Here is an 18,725-nt window from a genome sequence, read left to right as displayed (position 1 = left end):
CCAGAAACCGAGGCCAGCTGTCTCCAGTGTGAGTCTAGGCGCTGCTCATCAAGGAGCTCCTGACTCATTAAGGCTATACCTGGATATGGCTTGGGTGGGGCTGTGGGTTGGGTGAGGCAGGATTTCAAGGAATCCTCTGGGCAGAGAGACCTCTGTTATCCAGTTTGATGACGTCACGGCTATGGCAGTGCTGTGTCCGGCACACTGAGAGGGGGCAGGGCTCAACAGGAAACAATGGATACTGCAGGCACTTCTATACAGAGTGGGTCTCGCCTCGGCCGTCACTCTGACAATGTCTCCCTGTAAGTCCCTGGTGCCATCTGCATGCAGCCGACTCAGCACTAGTGCTCAGAGCGACACAATAGATACTTTTAAATGCCACAGATCAAACTCCTGACTCCCCCTTCTCAAACTCAAATAATAGCAACTCCATCTTTCCCTGTGTAAACCTTGGCAACACCCTCAAACCTTCTTTTTGTCCCATTGATCCATCAGGGAATGTTTAGTTCTACCTCAACTGGTGACCCAGAACCTGCTCACTTGGCAAGAAATGTTTTCCTTGCTCCTGTGTCAAGAGGGGTCATGGAGAGACTCAGAAAAGTTGGGATTAGGATTTTGTGGTCCTCCTTTACAATGCCTGAGCCAGAAAGTTAGGGACATCTTCCAGGTGAGGACATATATCTGAGTGAGGTGAACACTCGGGGAGTGCCAAGAGAAGTCCTCCTCCTATCAAGTTTTAATTCTAACTCCACTAAGATGGGCATCTTGAGTAAATTGCCTATAACTTGTTTCTCCTTCTGTACTGTCAGCACTGAGCTGATCGAGAAGGGAAGGTTCGGTGTGAGATGCCCAGTTGGAAGAATACACAAGGGGCCAACATGAGAATGAAACGGCAGGCACCAACTTTATTGTGGGGAACGCAGTTCTGTTGCGGGGAATGCACTTCTGCCTCTGCTGTTCTTCTGCTCCCTGTCTTGTGCTCCCCTTCTGCTCCCCAGGGGACCACATGGGCTCCACACATATCAGAGTACAAAAGTGGCATTCAGCCACACATACGTGATACAATAAGCTGAATTATGTTTACATATTTTAGGTGCAGGTGCCCTACTACACTAATATAACATTCTAAATCCTGGGTCCTATTTCTAGCCAGAAGCAATGATCACAGCCAGTCCCAGGCCTGGGACTATCCAGGTCTGGGACCCATCTGTACAATTGAGCCACCTCCTAAAGTTGTTGAAAGACTCAAATGGGAAACACAAGTAACTCTGATTATGGCCCAACAGGGACAAGAAAGGGAAAGAACAAGCTCACTGTAGGGAGCTGAGCATATGGAAATACCTGGGGTTTAGGCCAGGGAGACTCCAGAAGAGGTAAGGCATAGGATCTTCATGGTTTGGAGCCTGGACAGAGGAGAAGAAAAAGAAAAAGATTCATTAGGATTCAGGCAAGAACTGGGAAAACTGGGTAGCTAAAATTAGTAAACAATGCTGGGTCAAAATCAGAGCTTGTCGTATCAATGCTGAATCCCAGTAAGCTCACAAGAAAGATTAACTGGTGGAATGAATGAAGGCGGGAAAACATCACTCATTAAACTCTTCAAAATTAAGAGTAGGAAAATTCTGCACTACTCCCCAAACAATGGAAAGTATTATTAAGGTAAACAACATCCTGGAAAGTTGGAAAAACTGCATGCACGTCCTATTTCTATATAAATATAGGGAGATAAAATATTAAAGAGCTAATACTAATGAATATCCACCCCCTCCAACCTTGTAAATGGCTTTTAGTCTGTCAATCATACTGCCTAGAGAAGCTGGAAAGAATAAAGTAGACTTTCATTTATTTTTTTAAAAAATTATTTGCTTAATTATAAAAAACATAAAGTTCACAAATTTTTAAAGTGAACACACCTGTGAACAAATCATAAAAAGGGCACATGCCTGTGGAAAGTTGACGTAAGCAGAGCCAACTTGAAATGGAGCCAGAGCAGCCATTCTGGAGGAACTGACCTGCATGTCTTTCTCTGTGAACCTTTGGAATGTTTGAACTGGGCAAAACAACCTCTGGACAGGGCCAGAGCAACACTGTCTCCCAAACAACTGTTTGTAAAGCTAACAGGAAAGCAGACCTCCTGCCCATGATGACTGATGATTACAGACATACTTCAGAATTAGTAACCAGCCATGTGAAGCGGAAGAGGAACTTAGCTAGCTAGCACCAGTGGAAATTCCCCTCTTCTATTCATGTAATTACTTCCCTTCCTTTTTTTGTCTTTTTTACAGCTTTATTAAAATAGACAATTATTTGCTAATGTTTACAGTGTACAATTCAATGAGTTTTTTCAATTATAGTTGGCATGCAATATATTAATTTCAGTTGTATGGCATAGTAATTAGAGATCTATATAACTCGCAAACTTATCATCCCACTAAATCTAGTACCTCTCTTCCCCCTTACGTATCTATTATAATATTATTGACTATATTCCTTATTTTATACTTTATATCTCCATGACTATTTTGTAACTATCCATTTGTACTTCTTAATCCCTTTGCCCTTTTTCACAACACCCCCCAAAACCCCTCTCATCTAATAGCCCTCAAAATATTCGCTGTATCTACGTGTTTCTTTCTGTTTTGTTGTTGTCATTGTTTATTTTGCTCTTTAGAGTCCACATGTATGTGAAATCATGTAGCATTTGTCTTTCTGAAGTACTCCATTCAGCACAATACCGTCTAGGTCAATCATGCAATATCTTTTTCTATCTTCTTCCTTTTAGTCTCTGTGTGTTTTTTAATCTGAAGTGAGTCTCTTGTAGACAGCATATGTAAGGCTCTTGTTTTCTTTTCTATTCAGCCACTCTATCTTTTGGTTAGAGCACTTGATTCTTTTTCATTTGATGTACTTGTTGATAGATATGTCGTTATTGCCATTCTTTATTCATATTTTTGATACATATTTTTTCTTTTTCTTAAAGAAGTCTCTCCAACATTTCCTGTAGTACTGGTTTGGTGTTGATGAATTCCTTTAGTTTATTCTTGTTTGGGAAGCTCTTTCTCTAAATGATAGCTTTGCTAGATAAAGAAATCTTGGTTGTAGATCACTTTGGATATTTTGTGCCAAACTCTTCTGTCCTGTAAAGTTTCTTTGGAGAATTCAGCTGACAGTCTTATGGGTGCTCCATTGTAGGTAACTAACTGCTTTTCTCTTGCTGCTTTTAAGAGACTCTTTTTGTATTTCACCTTTGGCATTTTAAGTATAATGTGTCATGGTGTGGGCCTCTTTGGGTTCATCTCGTTTGGGACTCTCTGAGGTTCCTGGAGTTGTATGTCTATTTCCTTTAGAGGTTAGGGAAGTTTCCCATCATTTTTTCAAAAAGTTTTGCAACGTCTTGTTCTCTCTCTTCTCCTTCTGTTACCCCTATAATGTGAATGTTGTTATGTTTATGTTGTCTCATAGGCTCTTTAAATTATCTTCATTACTTTGGATTCTTTTTTCTTGTTGCTGTTCTGATTATGTATCCTTCGATACCTCATCCTATATAGCAGTGATTTGATCTTCCACTTCATCCACTCTGTTGATTCCCTCTAATATACTCTTCATCTCAGATAGCGTATTCTTCATTTCTGACTGGTTCTCTTTTATAATTTCCATTCCACTTTTAGGGTCTTTTTTTATCTCTTTGTTAAAATTCTCACTGAGTTCATCTATTCTTCCCCTAAGTTCATTGAGCATCTTTATAACCAGTGTTTTGAACTCTGCATCTGGTAGATTACTTGACTCCATTTTTCCTGGAGCTCTGTTCTGTTCTCTCATATAGGACATACTTCTTTGTCTCCCTTTTTGGCTGCCTTTTTGTGTCTGTTTCTATGTACTAAGCAAAGCTCCTAACTCTCTTGGTCTTATTAGTGTGGCTTTGTGTAGTAGGTGTCCAATAGCACAGTCCCGAGGGGTCCACTGCAGGTTGAATCTAGCCCCAGCCTGTGCCTCTCTGGGGCCACCTGTTTGGATTCAGCTGTGCTTATAGTTTTTTCAAGAGACCACACCAGAAACAGAGGCCAGGTGCCACCAGTGCAGGGCTTGGAGCTGCTCAGCTAGGGCCACAGGGCATGCTGAGGGCACCACTGGATGTGGCTTAGGTAGGGCCACAAGTTGGGAGGAGAGGAATTTCAGGAACTCCTCTGGGCGGAGTGACCTCTGTTATCCAATTGTCTCAGCTATGGCGGCACTGTGTCTGCACATTGGGAGAAGGGAGGACTCAACAGAGGAACAATGGATACTGCCAGCACTTCTCCTTGGGAGAAAGCCTCACCTTGGCCCTCATTCCATCAACTCAGTGTCCCTGTGTAAGCCCCTGGCACCTCCCTAGCAACTGACCCAGTGCTGGTGCTCATAATTAGTGGGTCCATCTCTGCAAAAGTCTGGAAAATAGTAAATAATGTTGTATAAAATATAGAAGGGGGAAGAGGAGTACTTGATTTAGTGGGGTGACCACTTCATGAGTTATATAGATCTCTAATCACTATGCTGTACCACTGAAATAAATATATTATTGTATGCCAACTATAATTGAAAAAAATTCGTTGAATTGTACACTGTAAATATGAGCAACTAATTATCTATTATATTCCAATAAAGCCAGGAAAAAAAAAAAAAGATGTCTACACTTGCCAGCTAAAGCTGCTGTAGCTTCCGTCTCGCTCAGCCATGGGACCGGGCAACCTTGCATTTCTTTCCCTTCCTACTTCCTATCATTGCAGGGTGATTTCTTATTTCTCTCCCTAGTTGTAGGGCTTCTGTTCATCCAGACCCCAGATGACTCTGCTTGCTGTATACTACGTGTTTCCATCACAACTCTGGTGTGGTTTCAAGAGGAGAAGTACAAAACCTCTACCATCTATGCCATCTTGTCCCATACCCTCCCTTCCTTTTGCTCATAGAAACTTTTTACTTTCATCCTGAAATTGGAACACCATTTGGGTTTCTGCCAGAATCTATGTCCCGAGATTGCAATTCTGTATTCTTAAATAAACACTTTGTTGCCTCTCATTTTGGCTTTTTATTTTTAAGTTAACAGGCCCATGCCATTGCTACCCAGGTTTTTAGAAAAGAAAATTATCTGTAATCCAGAAGCCCCTTTCATGGTCCTCCTGGTCACTACAAACTCTCACCCTCCAAGAGAAACCCTATTATGGCTTATTAAAACAGCTGACAGAGTCTACAACCACGCTACCCTGAACAAGCCCGATACCTTCTGATCTCGGAAGCTAAGCAGGTTCGGGCCTGGTTAGTACTTGGAAGGGAGACCACCTAGGAAGACCAGGTGCTGTAGGTGTATATAAAATTAAAAAATAATGTATTGTAAATTGACAAGTTCCTTGAAATCTGTGAGGTCAACCAAGGGTTGCCTCGCCTAAAAAATAAAAATAAAATAATAAAATAAAATATCTGACAGAGTTCAGAACACAGTTCTCCTAAATAAAACAAGGCACCTTGGCATATTGGATATTTTAAGCTGAAAGAATTTGAGAAGTGGCAGGTTCAGGAAGGACTCTCTGACCTTCTTCTGAAGCAGGACATAAGACCGTCATGTAATAGGTGTGATTCCTCTATACCCAGAGGAAAAGAGCGTCCTCACCTCCGAAGATGGAGGGACGCAGAAAGGAATCAAATGAACAGGAATGCTAGATTTCCCTTAGTTTACCACCCTTAGCTTATATAATTTCATGCTATCACACTTTCCCATGACTTTCCACTCTTCCTCTCAAACCTAGCATAAAAATGATCAGGTTTAACCACTCACTTCTTTGTGTCTTCATTTCCTTAGGAAAGCTCCAGAGTCATGCAAAACTTGAATTTGTATGCTTTTCTCTTGTTAATCTGTGTTTTGTTATAGAACTCCAGCCAAGAACCTAGAAGGATAGAAGGAAAGATTCCCCCGCGCACACACATCATAGTTTTATCTGTTTTTTTGTACTTTAATATAAATAGAATTCAACTCCTCTTCTTGTAAAAGTAGAATGGTGACTGATGCAAGAGAACAGACTAATGCATGCGGCGCCACCTAGTGTCATAACGATTGCAATGGGGTGGGAAAAAAAGGTCTTCATAAAGCTGAGTCCATCGCATATTCACGGGGAAAAAATTAAAATCTATCCCAATCTCATACTATATACAGAAATAATTCCAGAATAATTGCAGAACTAAATATGAAATGTAAAAATTATAGACAAAACTATGACTTTATGGCTTTGGAGTAGGCAGAGATTTCTTCAATATTAGGCAAAAGCAAGCTTTGATAAACTGGAATATATTAAAATTAAGAACATTTCAATATTCATTATTAAAAAGACATTATTGAGATGGCCGGGGGGGAGGGCGGTTGGGGGGCTGGAAGAAAAGGGTGAAGTTAAAGAAGTATAAATCAGTAGTTGATAGATGGTCATGGGGATGGGGAGCAAGGCATAGTAAATGCAGTTAGGATTAATGTAATGGCTAGGTGGAGAGCCAGATGAGAGAAAGAGCAATTAGGGGGATCGTTGTATAAACTGTATAAATGTCTAACCAACGTACTGTATACTTGAAACTAATAATAACATAAAATTTTTTAAAAAGACATTATTGATAGTGAAAAAAGAACCCGTGAAGTAGAAGACAAACACATATATCTAAAAAATAATTCATATTCAAAATACGTAAAGAATTTTTACAAATCAATAAGAAAAATACAACTGAATTTAAAAATGAGCAAAAAAAAAGAAAATATGGACACATCACAAAGCATGATATATAAATGACCAATAAACATATGAAAAGGTTCTCAACTTTATTGGAGGAAATACTAATTAAGTGCTCATTTAAACCACAATGAGATACAACTATTCACCCAACAGAATGGTTGTATTAAAAAAAGACTGAAAATGCTAAGTGTTAGTGAGGATATGGAGGAAGCATAACTTACAGGTTGCTGCTGGGAGAGTAATTTGTTACAGTCACATTGAAAAACTGGCAGAATCCTCAACAAAAGATAGGTGCAAATATCTTCACAGAAGCACTATTATTAATAGCCAAAATACAGAAACTATCCAAGTGCCCATTACCAAAAGAATGAATAAATGAATTGTAGCATAGTCACACACTGAGAATGAGCAAACTGCCACTATATGTAACATTCTGGGTGAATATCAGAAACATAAGTTAAGTAAAAAAAAAACAGGCACAAATGAAAACACAGAGTATGATTTTGTTGATACACAAAGTATAAAACAGGCAAAATAATCTGTACTATTATATATCAGGATGGTCATTACCCAGGGGCAGGAAAATGTTGATCACAAGGGAAACTGAGAAGGCTTCCTGGGTGCTGATAGAATTCTACTTCTTGATCTGGATGGATGCTGATAACATAGGTGTGATAACATGCGATAACATTGGTCTGTGAAACCTCAAGTTATATGTGTCCTCTTCTGAACGTATATTATAGTTCAGTAAAAAATTGAGTTCTCTCCTAAAATAATCACCATTTTCTGAGATGAAGAAACTGTAGGGCTGAGTTACCCCTCAGCCCTACAGTTTCTTCATCTCAGAAAATGGTGATTATTATCAGTTCAAATTTAAAAGGAGTCATTCTTGCCTTCTTTTTCTCTCATACCCCATACTTCAGCAAATAGTGATGATCTACTTTAAAAATATATCCCGAATCAGCCCATTTCTCACCATCTACACTGTTACCTCCCTAGCCCAAGCCTCCTTCAACCTTACACTGGATTGTTTAATACCTTCTCTCTGGTCTCCCTCCTCTTGCCCTTATCTACAGTGAACTCAACTACCAGAGTGATCCTTTTGAAGCCTAAATTGAATTACATCAGTCCTCTGCTTGAATCCTTCCAGTGGCTTTTCACTGATGTTGGAGATTCTCCATTTGCTACTCTAGCCCATATTCTACCCTTCCCTGTTGCCCAAGAATGCTGATTTTTTTTTTTTTCATCTACTTCAAGAGATTTCTTTGCCTTCTGGCTTCCTGTTGAGTTGGGCCAATAGGGGAGAACTAGCAAGAGACCAGAATGAAGGAGAGTGAGATTTGGGTATCTATTCTCTTGTCTCCCTCCCTGCAGGTCAATAAGGGATAGCTGCATGTCTCAGACCATGGTTTCTCCTCCTGTAATGCAATTTTCCCTTAAGAGCCATAAGTTACTGCACTACTCCTTATGATTTTCCTAAATTCAATCCCCTTTGTGAATATTGTAAATATTGCCTTATTAAAACTCTTCTCAAGTTATTCTAATTTCAGTGTGTCATCTGAATCTTATTGAGACTTGATAGATATAGTAAAGGGTACCAGGATTGGTATCAGAAACTCTCAAAATAGAAGTCTAGGATTGGGTTGATGATAATTTGAAAAGCTCTTTGTGAGGGGGAAATGGGGCATGGATACACATGCAGATAGTGGCATATAATTACTCAAGTTATCATCAATGGTAGTAGTATTGGATGAAGTGCAGGTAAAAGCATTGGAAAATTAAGTGGCGTGGCACCCACTTTATTGCTGTGACAACAATAGTGATTATAACATTTGTAGTCTCTTGATTCTTAAGACATCCTTAGAGAGAGACACAGAAAAAGGGAGAAATTAAAAGCTGTGAATCTTACTTCCAATAAAAGAGAACAATTGCTCTGACTTCTCAGAATAATAGCTATTAAAAAACAAAATTCGACTGAGTAAATTTGAAGATCTAATTGGCTTTACTAAGTGATTCATGAATCAGGCAGCATCCCATCTAAGAACTAGAAAGATGTTCTAAGGGGTTGAACAAAATGGAAAGTTCTTGTAAGAATCGTAGGGCAAGGGAGCTATTAACAACAACAACAAATATTATTTTTAGACCAGGACTTTTTTAGGGGTGGGAGAATGGCAAAAGTTTTTAGCATGCAAATTGTCTGCTCTTTCTATGGAGGGGTAGAGAGGGCCTATGTGACAGGTGACCTCAGTGGTGTTTAGATCCAGTATTAAATCTAGATTTGGTGTCACCAGCTTTAGTACAAGTGATGCCATTTTGAATGTTTTTCTTTGACACCATGATAGTATTAGGTACCACCTCCATCCTGTCACGTTACCATTTATTTGTTCCTGGTGAGAATATTCAGGTCCCTCTCAGCAACATTCAAATACAAGACACAGTATTGTTAGCTATAATCACCATGCTGTACATTGCATCCCCAAAGTTGTTCATCTTTGAACTGGAAGTTTGTGTTTTTTTTTCAGCTGAGCTTACTCACTCTTTCACTTCATCTGTATGCTATTTATTTATTTAGTCAAAGGCAAGGAACAAAAACTGAGCAAGTAAGACGATTGATTTTATTTTATTCAGGCAATTGTGATAGGAAAAACAGCCCACATCTGAAGGTCAGAGTGCAGGGTCATTTTGCTTTAGACTTTTATAGGGATGAATAAAAATTGGGCAAGTTATAGGGATGGATAAAAAATTGGGCAAATTTTTATTTATGGCCAAGTTATAGGTGGAGGGATTGTACATTTTGGATTTTTACTGTAACCAGGGGAGTCTGTTAGCTTAATAAGAAATGTTTATTTCTGTGTCTGGGAAAGGAACAAACAGTTCACTTACTCATTTATGAAACAAAAGAATGAGACAGGTAAACAAGTGGGTCATCAATGAGTCTTATCTACGTCATATGGGGAAGGAGGGCTCTTTGTAGTAAAGTCATTTCCGGAACACAGTTTTCCAGCAGCACGGGTCAAGTTTAATATTGTTACCTTGCTTTATGTATTCATATTTGAATCATGTGTATGAATGCCTAAGACTCTTCATCCATCTTCAATTAAAATTTTTATTTTATTATTATTTTTTGAGCACTTGGCTCTCAATGGGGAACATTTGGCAGTGCTGGAAGATAATTTTTGGTGTCACAGTTGGGTTTTGGTGGGGTGCTGTCAACATCCAGTGGTGGAATCTGGGAATGCAGCCAAACATCTCAAATGTAAAGGACAGTTTCCCACAGTCACGAGTTAACTTGCTCCAAATGTGAACAGTGCTGAGGTGGGGAGGTAAGGGATGGTAAAATTGCTGCCTGCCTTTCCTTTGAGAAATTAGCAAGGCTTTAGAGGCTGGACAAAATGTCTAAAAATCTAAATTTCTTCTTAGGTGCAGAAAACAAGCAGGCTCAAAGGATTTTTAAATGTATCTTGATGTTCTCTTGGTATAATTGATCATTATTCATTTGTTTGTAACCTATTATTTGAAATACTGCTGCTCAGCTTATAGAATTTTTATATAAAGTTTGTCAAATTTTAGTTATAAAAACTCAGGGAAGGAACAGCCACAGATGTTAGCTGAGAACCAGAATAGGGTGGAAAGCAAAATTCTTCCATAATAGGCTATATAGTAAATATTTCAGGTTATGTGGGACTAAAGAAAAACTCACTTCACCTGCGTGTCTCCTTTAGTCTCACACTACACTCAATACTTAGCTTCTGACACTCCTGGCTGCTAATGTGTGTGTGTGGAGGGGGATTTCCCCCACACTAAACAATGATCAGATTCTCTGGACACCAGCTGGGTGTCCTACAATTCAACTCAGTTCTGACACCACCTATCCAGAGATAGCATCAGACCCCACAGGTTATGGGCTCAGTCCCACAGGTTATGGGCTCAATCCCACAAGGCTGCCCCGCACTCCCATCTCAGATGCCAAAGCAAGTCGGGGTTGTCACCTATGCTTCTGACTGATCAGCTAGCTATAAATTAGAGCTTCCCTTGACCCCCTCCTTGGTTGGATTAATTTGCTAGAGCAGCTCATCAAACTCAGGAAAACAGGTTACTTACTAGATTATTGCTTTATTACAAAGAATATTAAGGGATTCGACCAGATGAAGAAATACACAGAGCAGTGTTCAGAAGGGTTCTGAACACAGGAGCTTCTGTCCCATGGAGTTTGGGGTGCACTGCCCTCTAGGCATATAGACGCATTCTTGTTCACCACCCCAGAAGCTCTCTGCACCCCATTATTTTAGGTTTTTATAGAGGCTTCCTTTTGCAAGCACAATTTATTTGATCATGGGTCACTGGCCCCTCCTAGGAGGTCGAGGTTTGGGCTGAAAGTTTCAACATGCTGATTACAGCATGTTCCTTCTGGCAACCAGCCACTTAACCAAGAGTTATCTCATTAACATACCAAAAATGCTTATTACTCAGGAGATTTCAAGAGTTTTAGGAGTTCTGTGTCAGGACAAAGACCAAATATCTTAGACTGTGCCACTGAGACAAAAACCAGCCCCACATTCATGCCAGCATTCTCCCCACCCCACTGTCAGAGATCACCCAAAACACACCTCAGGAAATAGGTACTTCTGCTTAAAAAGACTGTTCCCTCTTTGAAGCTGGCTTAGTTGATACAGAAATAGCTTTAAACCTAAGAAAGCATTGATTTAGCAATCTGTATTCAGAACTTCTACTGCCAGTAATTGTAGGTTGGGAAATTATGACCAACCCTTCAGCTGAAGAAAACAAAAAGTCTGCATGTAATGTACATTAAAGAAATGTATCTTAAAGCACCAAAGACCTAAATGCTAGTGAGAAATCACTGCAGCGAAATCTAAAAAAGCCAAAAACCCGTAGAAACAGAGAGGAAGAATGCTGGTTGCCAGGGGCTAGGGGTGGGGGAAATGGGGAGATGTTGGTCAAAGGTACAAACTTCCAGTTAGAAGATGAATAACTTCTGACGATCTGATGTACAGCATGGTGACTATAGTTAACAATATTGTATTGTGTACTTAGAAGTTGTTGAGAGTAGATCTTAAGTGTTGTTACTGTACCCACACAAATCTACACTTATTTAAAATGATTTTTTCTCTTCTCTGTTTCAAACTGGCCTCCGGGCTCACTTGTTTTTTTTTTTCCCCTTATCCTTTTGCATACTGCACCACCACTCCCTTAATCATTAAGCCCTTAGGTCAGTCCCAAAGAGTCTTAGGAACAAAGGCTCTGGTCTGTTGACCACAGAAGCAGAGTTTTGATCAAACTAAAGATAACATCTTGCAGCACCACATCTATGTAGGTAGAAGACCCTACCAGCATCCCCTTGAAACCAGACGGAATGATGCCATGACTGACAACAGGATTTGATGCAATGATCAACTGCCTCCTCCCCTAGCCCTGACCAACCAGTAGAACTCATGACCCCAACTCCTTAGCTAATGAGTTTTCCCTTATACAACCTATCCCCTAGAGGCCATGAGGAGCCAGGTCTTTGAGGGCTAGCTCACCTGCGTCTCTGGGCTTGGTGCCATTTCCTTAAATAAACCTCTACTGACTTCGCTGCAAATGCCTGTGTCTCTTTTGGCTTTGATGCGTGCAGGCAAAACAAATCCCTTGAGTTCAGTAATGTTACCACACACAAAAAATTGGTAATTATGCGATGTGTGGAGGTGTTAGGTAATGCTATGGTGGTAATCATTTTCCAATACGCATGTCAAATCAACTTGCTGTGTATCTTAAACTTACACTGTGTTATATGTCAGTTATGCTTCAATAAAGCTGGGGGAAAATACTGGGAATGCTAAGGAAAAAAAATCACTACATGGAGACTAGGAGACATTGGGGTCCAGAGAGGAGAGCCAAACACTAGGGCTGGTTTTTTTTTTCCTTGAGATGGTCTAGAAGAGGCAGCTAAGAGACCAAAATAAGCTTTAGATGTCTGCAGGCTCAGTTGTGAAGGGTGAGAGTTAGGGACTCCCCTCTTTGGACTGGCACCCCAGAGGAATGTCTCTTAGGAATAAAGAACTAGAAGCAACCAAATGACTGAATGGACTGAAGCCAGGTTTCCCATCACCTGGAAGGCCCAGAAAAGGCTTATGTAACTACAGTGCATTACTATCAAGGTAGATTTTAATTGCAAAACACACCCAGAGATAACAAAGGTAACTTCATAACCGTAAAAGATTCAAGATACCAGGAAGACATAAGAATCCTGAATTTCTACTCAATGGTCCACTGATTGAATTATAAGTAGAAATAGACAAATTCAGTCTCACTCTGGGTGATTTTAACTATGTCATTTTGTAATTGATATAGCAAAGAGACAAAAAACATTAATCAAAATAAATAAGATTTAAACATGGTTTATAAACTTGATCTATTGAACATACATAGAAATGCACTCAATTTATAAAATTACACATTTATCAGAATACATATTTATTTTTCAGCACAGACTGAGTTTGACCTCAAGTGCTGCATAAGGCATGTCACAATAAATTTCAAAGAATTAAAATCATACAGAGTATGTTCTATGGTCCCAACACAACTATACTAGAAACCAATAACAAAAGCATGAAAAGAAATCCTCCATCCTCAATCAAAAAAAGAAAAAAGAAAAAGAAATCCTCCATATATTTGGACATTAAGAGATGCACTTCTATATTTGCCAATGATACATCTGATAAAAGTTTAATAATATCAAAATTTTATAAAGAACACATAAAACTCAACACCAAAAAAACCCAAACAATTCAATTAAAAAATGGGCAAAGGAACTGAATAGGCATTTCTCCAAAGAGGACATACAAAAGGCCAATAGACAAATGAAAAGATGCTCAACGTCACTAGTCATCAGAGAAATGCAAATTAAAACCACAGTGAGATATCACCTCACACTTGTCAGGATGGCTATCATCAATAAATTAAAAAAAAAAAACGAGTGTTGCTGAGAATGTGGAGAAGAGGGAACCCTCATGCCCTCTTGGTGGGATTGAAAATTGGTAAAGTCGTTATGGAAAACAGTTCGGAGTTTCCTCAAAAAATTAAAAATAGAACTACAGTATGACCCAGCAAGTCCACTTCTGGGTATTTATCCAAAGAAAGCCAAAACGCTAATTTGAAAAGATACATGAAACCCTATATTCACTGCAGCACTATTTACAATAGTCAAGATATGGTTCATATATACAATGGAATATTACTCAGCCATCAAAAAAAAAAATGAAATCTTACCATTTGCAACAACATAGATGGACCTAGAGGGTATTATGCTAAGTGAAATAAGTCGGACAGAGAAAGACGAATACCATAAGATTTCACTTCTATGTGGAATCTAAGGAACAAAATAAACAAAAGAAGAACAGACTCATAGATTCAGGGAACAAACCTGATACTTGCCAGATGGAAGGGTGAAAACAACAAAGAGATTAAGAAGTACAAATTGGCAGTTACAGAATAGTCACAGAGATGTGAAATACAACATATATTGTAATAATTGTATATGTGCTAGGTGAGCACTAGACTAATCAGGGGGAATCACTTCATAAATTAGATAAATGTCTAACCACTATGCTGCTGTACACCTGAAACCAATATAAAATAATATTGACTCTCAACTCTAATTGAAAAATAAAAAAATGCACTTCTGTGTAACTCATAGATTAAATTAAAAATCCCAATTGACTTTCTTCAAATATATTTCTCTGTAGAGATTCCAGCAGAAATGAGAACAAAATTAAGAGAAAGATGAAGATGACTCAAAGGGGAGGTGGAATTGATGCCAGGGAGCTCGGCAGTGAGGGACTCCAAAAAAGAACGCTGACCCTGAAGAAGGACCTGATACAGTGATGCAAGACAAAGCAAATTTCCCCGAGTCGGGAGGGGGGGGGGGGGGAAGGGAAGACTAAGGTCTGTGCCGAGAGAAGAGGGTCCTTTGGCAGAGAGTTTAGAAAGAATTCAACACACACACCAAAGTTAGAGTCAAAAGGAAAGTTTATTAGAAAAGGGGTGACACTCTGCAGAGTGTGGTCTCCTCTCAGAAGCAGAGAGTGAGAGTGACCAAGAGACGTTTGGAAAGATAGTGGAGAGGAAGGACCGAGCCTTCGGGGGAATTCAGTTTATATATCATTCTTTAGTTCCTGTGAGTTACTGTTTAAAAGACTTTGTCAACCCGTTTCCTTTGATATGGACATATAGTGGGGAAGGGGAAGGATATGTAGCAGCCTGAAAAGGTAAGAATATGTAGAGAGAAAGGCCTGCTGGCAGTTCCCAGCCTTTAATCTATAGGTTCCCCATGGTTTTAGCCACAGGGAATGACTCTTGGTTCCTGTTTCTCCTCCACAGGTGTGGGAATGGGTTGTTGGTAATCCAGCAGAAATCTTCCTTTGTTCTGAAGGTGTCCTCCTGGCCTGGCTACAGGGCTGATAAGCACATTGCAGTCTGATTTTGGTTTGATTAATATTTTAATTCTCTTGCCTCCTCCCTACATTACAAGGACTCCCATATTATGGGCCTCGTGTGTTCCCAGCCTCACCTCTTCTTACCCTATAGCTTGTAACTGCACACAAACTTAATTTTATTTTATTTTTTTAGGCGAGGCAATCCTTGGTTGACCTCACAGATTACAAGAAACTTGTCAGCTTGCAATCCCTTTTTTTAAATTTTTTTATGCCTACAGCACCTGGTCTTCCTAGGTGGTCTCCCATCCAAGTACTAACCAGGACTGACCCTGCTTAACTTCCCAGATCAGACGGGATCAGGCTTGTTCAGGGTAGCATGGCCATAGGCCTTAATTTATTTAATATATATTTTTTTTTCTCTGATTCAAGCTGCTTTTGCCCAGATAATGGCATTGTGACTCACATGCCTTTTCCCCACCCTATTCCTCTGGACTCCTGCTCCTTCAATCATTAAGCCATAGGACATAAGATTAACCAAGCCTCAGGTCTATCTATAATCATGAGGACAGTAGGTCTCTACTGGACTTTAGACTAGGGATGACATCTTGCTTTAGATGTGTTTCAGCCCCAAGGCCCATTGAGGCAAAACTACAACCCTACCAGCCAGGGAACCACCAGGTCATGGGACCAGACTGGATGATACCATGGCTGATTCCAGAACGATCAATTACCTCATCCCCTTTTAATGGTTCACTCAGCAATACCTAGAACACCAACTCCCTTTGTTTCCACAACAACTGATATTTCCCTATCTAATCTGTGCTTCCAAGCTACTCAGGGAGCCAGGCCTTCAAGCACTAGCTAGCTCACCTGTATCTCCAGGAATTGCAATTCTCCAATAAATGCTTATTCTATTTAGTCCAACTCCTGAGTCAATTTTTGACTGAGTGGGGCAGGCAGCACAAGCCTACAGATTCGTTTTAATGTAGGGAGGAGGCAAGAGAAATAAAATGTTAATCAAGCCACATTCAGAGACTGCAATGTGCTGATCAGCTCTGCAGCCAGGCCAGGAGGACACCTTCAGAACAAAGGAAGATTTCTGCTGGGACTGCTAACAACCCATTCCCCACACCTGTGAAGGAGAAACAGGAACCAACGGAGTCATTCCCTGTGGCTAAAACCATGGGGAACCTATAGATTAAAGGCTGGGAACTGCCAGCAGGCCTTTCACTCTACATATTCTTACCTTTTCACTCTACATACTCTTCCTCTTCCTCACTGTATGTCCGTATCAAAGGAAACGGGTTGACAAAGTCTTTTAAACAGTAACTCACAGGAACTAAAGAATGATATATAAACTGAATTCCCTCTGAACACTGGGTTCTACTCATTCTTCCAAGAGTCTCTTGGTCCCTCTCACTCTCTGTCTCTGAGAGGACACCACACTCTGTCTGTGGAGTGTTATCTCTTCTAATAAACTTTCCTTTTAACTCTAACTTTGGTGTGTGTGTGTGTGTTGAATTCTTTCTTCACTCTCCGCCAAAGGACCCTCTTCTCCTCTCAGTCAGGGCTCGGTCTCCCTGCTACTCAGGGAAATCTGCCCTGTTGTGCATCAGTTTGTCCTCTGGTTTCAACCCTGGAGCTCTGGTGAACATGTTTGTCTTAGGCTGTGAGAAAGAATTAAAGGACATGACAAACAGCAAGCTGGAAAACACAAGTTTATTAAAGCAAAAGTACACACTTAAAAGTGTAGGCAGCTCAGAGGGAGAGTCTTCCTTGAGCTGTCTGAATCATGGGCTTTTGTTTTCTTGGGGGTGGGCGTGTACTAAGCTATCCAGCTTGCCTTCTGGTCTTGGTTTATTTCCCATGCCACCTGGAGAGGAGGAGGTGGCCAAGGCCACCTATCTTGTTTCCCGGCCTTGGTTTGTTTCTCCTGCTGGAGTCTCACGCTTGAAATCAAAACAGGGAGAGAATTGAGTAAGGACAATGGAGACGTTCCAGAGCCATATCCTGGATTTGGCAGGTCTCCCTTGTGCTAACTTTCCTGCCTCATAAATCTCCCCTGAAAGATTTTTGGACCATAATGATACGGGGTATTGAGGGACTGGAGGTCAGGCTTCTGTAGCCACTTCAGGCTGAAACGGGACATTGTCCCTACCTACCCTGGGACCAAAATCTCTACCTGCCTGATCTAAAGGCTCCAGATTTCCCTCCAGGACAGTCTCCATTGACGGAATTGGCTTAAATCCCTGCAGCATCTTTATGTGGAACTGTTGTAATCTGGAAGAGACAAATTTAACAAGAAAATTAAAAATGGAGTAAAACATAGGCCAGGGGGGTGAGGTTGGGGGAGCAGGTAACAGATCCAGCACTTAGACCATTTTCTTTTTCTATGACATTAGAAAAGCTTAAGAAAGCATGGATTCCCATTCTCCTTGGAGGGCTGAGTATAGATTAGAATTAAGAGGATTAAGATCATAGTGATAGAGTTACTTGGTCATGAACACAGTCCAGAAAAGAGGTTAAAACTGACCAGGTAGCAGCAGCCAAATGTGGTAGATATTATGGAGGAGATAGGCTGGAGTTCAGAGTCTGATGGAAATTTAGGTAGTTACTGAGAGGAGTGCTTGGGAGTAGGGCACAGGTAAAACGAAGTATAAGGGCCCAAAAGAAACCCAAGCAGGAATAGAAGGAACAGGACTTTTTGACAGCCCTTTGGTCAGTTATTCACTTATCCTGCAGAGGGTCCCTCTGCTTCTGCTTTTTGAAGAGCAGTCTTAGGTCCTCTAGAGGTTCACAGGTATAGTTGTCTTCTTGGTGTTCCTGTAACAGCTTATGGGACAAGGGTTTATTCTTGATAAATGAACCCAAGACTATAGACTCTGTAGTTTTATTGCTATGGGTGTAGAAAGGAGAACCTGATATGGTCCTTTCCATTTTGGGTTAATTGGCCTTCCCTAGAGCCTTTTTTCCAGGTTTTAAGGAGAACCCAATCACCAGGAGGCATGGTTGCGAGATGCTCAGAGGTATTGCGAAGGGAAGGATCAGGTTCTCCTATTTCTGGAGTTGTCCCAGATTGATAATATATTTTAGTTGATCCTGGACCTCCGAGTCAAAATATATGTTGGAAGATAGGAAGGGCCTCTCACATAGCATATCAAAAGGAGTTAATTTTAAGTCGATTTAGGAGCTCCTCTGTGCCTTAGGGGAGCTATAAGAGAAGCCAGAGCTGGGTCTCAGAGGTCTCCTGGCATAATTTGGCCAGGATCCTCTTTAGAGTATAGTTGGCCCTTTACCGTCCCAGAGGCTTATGGCCTTCTGGCCATATGTAGATGATATTGAATCTGTAAGTCTCTATACATTTGCTTGATCTGGAAAATGAAAGAGGACTCAATGGGATGAGTCAGTGTGATAGCCTGCTGAAATGTGAAAGGGTTAAAGGATAATTAAAACCCGAAACTGGACAAAGGAAGTCTATACCTTAGGCCTAGTTTCTGGAACCCCTAACCGCATTCTGTTAATCATGAAACTTGTAACAATGAGCTCATAC

The 18,725-nt window shown here is 40.4% G+C and overlaps 2 pseudogenes; one reads left to right on the top strand and one right to left on the bottom strand.

The window, feature by feature from the left end:
* Positions 1-5,219: 5,219 nt before the first annotated feature.
* Positions 5,220-5,338, top strand: LOC111733934 (annotated as a pseudogene).
* Positions 5,339-15,444: 10,106 nt separating this feature from the next.
* LOC111733932 lies at positions 15,445-15,563 on the bottom strand (annotated as a pseudogene).
* Positions 15,564-18,725: the final 3,162 nt, after the last annotated feature.

The sequence above is a fragment of the Pteropus vampyrus genome, unplaced genomic scaffold (genome assembly GCF_000151845.1).
Source record: "Pteropus vampyrus isolate Shadow unplaced genomic scaffold, Pvam_2.0 Scaffold699, whole genome shotgun sequence".
Taxonomy (NCBI): Eukaryota; Metazoa; Chordata; class Mammalia; order Chiroptera; family Pteropodidae; genus Pteropus; species Pteropus vampyrus.
The sequence above is the reverse complement of the archived record's forward strand: the minus strand, read 5'-3'. Positions and strand labels throughout refer to the sequence as shown.